At 36.0% G+C, this 5000-nt stretch overlaps 1 non-coding gene across 1 annotated transcript in view; it reads left to right on the forward strand.

Moving 5' to 3' along the window:
- Positions 1–4986: 4986 nt before the first annotated feature.
- Positions 4987–5000, forward strand: part of TRNAM-CAU (transfer RNA methionine (anticodon CAU)) — a 74-nt gene continuing 60 nt past the window's right edge. Inside the window, exon 1 of the tRNA in view lies at positions 4987–5000. This exon is cut by the window's right edge and continues 60 nt beyond it. This is a non-coding gene — a tRNA (tRNA-Met).

Below are 5000 nucleotides of genomic sequence, written 5' to 3' on the forward strand. Positions count from 1 at the left end.
AGAACCTATCACTAAAATACCCCTACTAGGGGGAGGTAGGGCTAAGCGGAGCGAAAAGGGTTTTTCCATGAGATGGGAAATGCAAACTATTAGCCCCCCACAAGGTGTGTGAATAAGTAATTGTCTGATAATTAGCAAGGAATATACGTCTTTCTACTAAACAGGATGTATTGAATTCATAAATCATTAGATACTTTTTTTGAATGTCAACTAAGTATCGTAAGTAAATTGCTCCCGGTTGTTCACTTATTTGATAACCAGAGTTATTCTTTATGATAAAAGATCACTATGAGTAAGACTCAATAGAATTTGATCAATCCTTTTTTCTGTTGTTAAGGTAGAAAACTGAACCAAGAATTCTTTTTCTTTATCATCAATCGAATCAGTGTTCGAGACCCAGGATTCTATTTGATCATCAATCCAATCACCATTCACGTTTTTTATTTTTCTTATCAAGGAATAGATTGCTTTACTTGGATGACTTAGATGTCTCGTATTTCTCGAAAAAAGCGATTCGATTGATGGGATTTGGTATAATACTTATGAGATCGATGAGATTCCAATATTATTCTTAGAACGTATGGATTTGACCCCATAAGCGGGACCACCACCCCAAGCATGTTGCTACCAAAAGCAAAACTCCGTATTTCTTCTAGAGAATCTCCTAATTGTTCCAGAGCAACTAGAAAGATATTCTTTAACCAGAAAGAATTCAGTTCAGATGTAGGATACCTATCCAGAAGTTTCGCAACTCAATCATGTATGATGGAATCATCAAAGATTTTACCTTTTCGAACTCTGTCTGTAACTCACTATAGACTCGAGGAAACAAAGAGAAGATGTGTACGAACGAGATATCCAGCAACAAGGAGAAGGAAAAGGATTGAATAGAAGAACTCCTGAACATTTAGCGATCTCAGATGTGTCGATATCAATAGTAACTCATTATTTCGATGAGTCATTTCTTCGGACAGAAGAAGATTATGGAAACAATTACCCGGAATCTCACTTATCAGATTCCATTGTGGAAGACACAAAGGAATCTGACGAATTCGCCATAATATATCTGACCCATGCATAATATCATGAAAAATGGATACAATTTTTGGCTGCTACTTAGTATCGGCAATAGGTCTGAAAAAGTATCTAAAAATATGAAATTTAGATATTTGTACCCCGTCGAGGTAAGGAACCATGGTAATATATGTTTGGAATAGATTCCATTTTGAGAGAGTTGAAAAAACACTATCTTGTTGAATGGTTCTATACATCTGACCTTTCTCAAGGCATTTTTGTAGACAAGAACTCCGTTTTTTCCTTTTTTCGGATGGTAAATATTTCTCAGAACATGGAGTGTGAATCCAACCCATGTTTGAATTGAAATTGAGATACTGATACAAGTTCTTCCCTTCTGAATCAGGTATATTCATATCTGAAAGAGGTTGACAATAAGTTTTTTCAAAATGGACTATTGTCCCTCTGTTAGAGGTGTTCCAGAAATGTCTGCGATCGAGTAAATAGCTCCACGAACGAATGGATCGTATCGAATTGGAAAATGGAAAGATTTGTAGAAGTTATACCCTTCGTCGCCACTTTGCGGAAAATCGTTAGGTATCAATATGTTAGATACCTGTAACTCGATTGGTGAAATAGTATCTCTCTTCAAAAAAGCATGTTTTTTTTGACCATCGCAAAAAGAAAAGATTTTGTTGCGATATGAACAAGATTTTGAGGAATTGTCCATACGTAAAATCATAATTATTGATACGGGCCTTTTCCACATAAAAAGGGAATCTTTTGTTACAATAGAAGCAGAAGTGATATTGATTATTCAAGAATCGAAGTCGATTTGCTTTATAAAAATAGTATATCAATGAACTTCTATGAAATGGTTTCACGGGATTCAGCCAATTGTCTGGATCGTGGGATATCATTGAGAAATAGGAATCTGTGTTATCAAAAGATTTCCTGCGATTCTTTCTAGTATGGAATGAGTCAATCATCCACTTTGGTATCTTATTGAACAAAAATGGTGATATTGTTCCTCCATTGATCAAGAATTTCGATTTTTGGGAAGTATCTTGGTCATCCAATAATAAGGGTTTCCTTTTTTTCAAATGAAAGATTTGAAGACCTATTGATTCTAATAACTGATTACAGAGTGGATCATTCGGACCTTTCCAATTCATAGATGTGGATCTCGGACTATGAATGGGGATACCCCCAAAACTCACAAATAAAAAAGAAGGAAGTGAGTTAGACAAAAAGAGAAGAAACTGGGCAAAAAAAGAAGTAACTTGGACAAAAATAAACAAAGTGACTTAGACAAATCTTTTTTTGTCGATAACCTCAGACCAATCAATCGAATATTGATTAATATGTAATCGATCGAACACTACTTGAAAACGGCTATTCTGCTCAGAAATGAAATAGTCCAAATGTTCTGGAAATTCTTGCTCCCATTGGACCATTTGTATCTATATACATTAGGATCCCAATTCATAGATCTCTCCGTTCGAGAAATCAAAATAAGAGGATCGAACCACTTCTTCTGACTCTTTTTCAAATTTGATAAATGTTGGTTGATCGTGTATTTCATTCTAGTTCGATGATTCAGAGTATCATTTCCTATTTGATACCTTTGAATTCCATATTCGAAGTTGCAATTGAATCGATTCAATACATTTCTTATGTAACCATGGGTGCTATATTGGATTTGAATCAGATTTCGGATCAATCTATATTGATTGACTGCCTCCATTATGTTGTTGCTAGCAAATACAACTATTTTAGGTTTTGGATCTTCCACATTATTTCCGCAAGAGGTCTGGACCCATTTTTTTATGATCCTTCGATAAAAAGATTCATTCTCTTCATAAAAAAAGAGGAGGTAGAACCAATAAAGAGTGCTTTTTCGATTCATCCCTGGAGTTCAATAACTCATTCAAGAAATGTTTTTGATCCAATCCGGAGGAATCCATAGAAAAATCAAATTCCTTATGATACACCAGATCCGGCTCGGTTTATTGATAGAGTGAATAGATCTGCCATTTCTTGAAATATATCTTCTGATTCAAATCGTGGTGTAACGTGTATCTCCCCCTGTTCCGGTCATGGAATAGATGAAATAAACCCCAAAATGGATTTTTGTTCAAGAATGAAATCTTATGGGAACTGTCCAGTTCACCCTTTGGAACCATATCACATCCTCGATAGGATGAAATAGGATGAATTGAGACGGTATTTTGTAAGTACATAATTATCTTGAATAAATTCACTATTTCTTTCTTTTCCGATCGCCTGGAAAAAGCAAGATGTTTCTTTTGTTCTTTTTTCAACAATTTCTGATCTCTAGTAGACCTATCAGTAGGATTCGAACCCAGATGAAGTTCTGACCATCTGTCAGAGAAAAAAAGAACGAGTGGCTCTTGCAGGATTCCCAAAAAATTCTTCGATTTCTTCCGGAAGCAGATGATTATTCATCTGCTTCTCACGTTCCATGAATAGTCGGCACATTGAGGAATATCCAGAAAGGATTTTAAGGAATCGCTCTGATTCTATCTCTGTTCGTTCCGTTTGAAGAAAGGAAGGATCCCAACAAAGAATCGATCTTTCTTTTAGTTGTTGAATCTCTCTTGATTGATCAATGTGTGATATTTCGAATCCTCATTCCTAATGGAATCGAAAGATCCTTGGATTGATCAGAAGATCCTTTCAATTGGCTAGAATCCGTTACTTGAATGAAACTAGATCTCGTGGAATCATATTGAAGATTTGATGATACATTCCGTACCTTGCTAAAAAAACCGATCCTTGTTTCCCAACCACACATTGTCTAACCAAATCCAATTCTCTCGTGACATGTTCCTCAAAAAATCCGATTCGTGCGGACTCTTCCCCAACTAACGAAGAGATCTTGACGGAATTGCCACATATGAAATTGAGCACAATTTTGCAAAGAAATAGCCCGCTTGTTTCTCAAGAAGAGATGCGAAACATGCTCAATATCATTTGATTGAATAATTGACCCAGTCCCCTTGTTGTTTGAAGAAACCCTCCACTTCCTTTGGTATTTTTTCACGAAAAGCAAACATGAGATAATAAATCCAGTCTTTCACTAAGATTTCGAATAGCTGTCCCGAATTCAAGTTGATTATGTTTCGCCTCTTTCTCGGGGGAAAGACGATCAAAAAATTCCCAATCATGGTCCTTACGGATCGGATCATCCATATAATATACAAAAAGGAACTCCAGATATTTGATATCTTTCTCTTTGAATGAGATCTCAATTCCAGCGATGGTTTCATTAGATATCTTACAACTAGAATCGCTCTTTTTTCCTATCCAGTTCCTCCACCACCGCGAATCCCAGTTAAATTCAGGCATGATATACTTTTTAGTTATTGGGAGAACCCGAGTACTCTCTTTCGGATCCAGGAAAGAACTCTCAGAGATCTTTTTTCCTTTTGGAAGATACAGGAGCGGAACAATCAACCTATTGATATTGGAAGACTCAGATGATTCTTCCAATGTATCATTTTTGGGTCCAATAATGGAATTCATAGGTATAGGAAGAAGCCTTGTCAAATAGGGATTTTTTCTTTCGACCATTTTTCGATTGTTAATACGATATATAAGGACCGCTACTACAAAGAGTACTACATACTTGATCGTGAAATATCGATTGCTTGTTGAACCCTGTGAATTGCGTGAAAGTAGGATACTCCAAATTCGGGAGTCCAAGAGTTTTATAAAACTCTCTTGATGGAAAAAAATATGAATGAAAAATCCCGCTGAATTGAATTGGGTCCATGAATCTAAGAAATAGCGAGAATTCTTGATTTCTCTCAATATCTCTCTCAATTCGAAAATCCAGGATTTGAATTGATGTCCTTTCATCGAATCCTCCTAATTGCATTGATTTATCCGAAAGATTTCACTTCAATTGGAATTTGGTTATTCACCATGTACGAGGATTCCCGCTAAGCATCCATGGCTGA

This window comes from Vigna unguiculata, unplaced genomic scaffold, assembly GCF_037176805.1.
Source record: "Vigna unguiculata cultivar grain cowpea cultivar isolate G323 ecotype 2 unplaced genomic scaffold, ASM3717680v1 ptg000312l, whole genome shotgun sequence".
Lineage (NCBI taxonomy): Eukaryota > Viridiplantae > Streptophyta > Magnoliopsida > Fabales > Fabaceae > Vigna > Vigna unguiculata.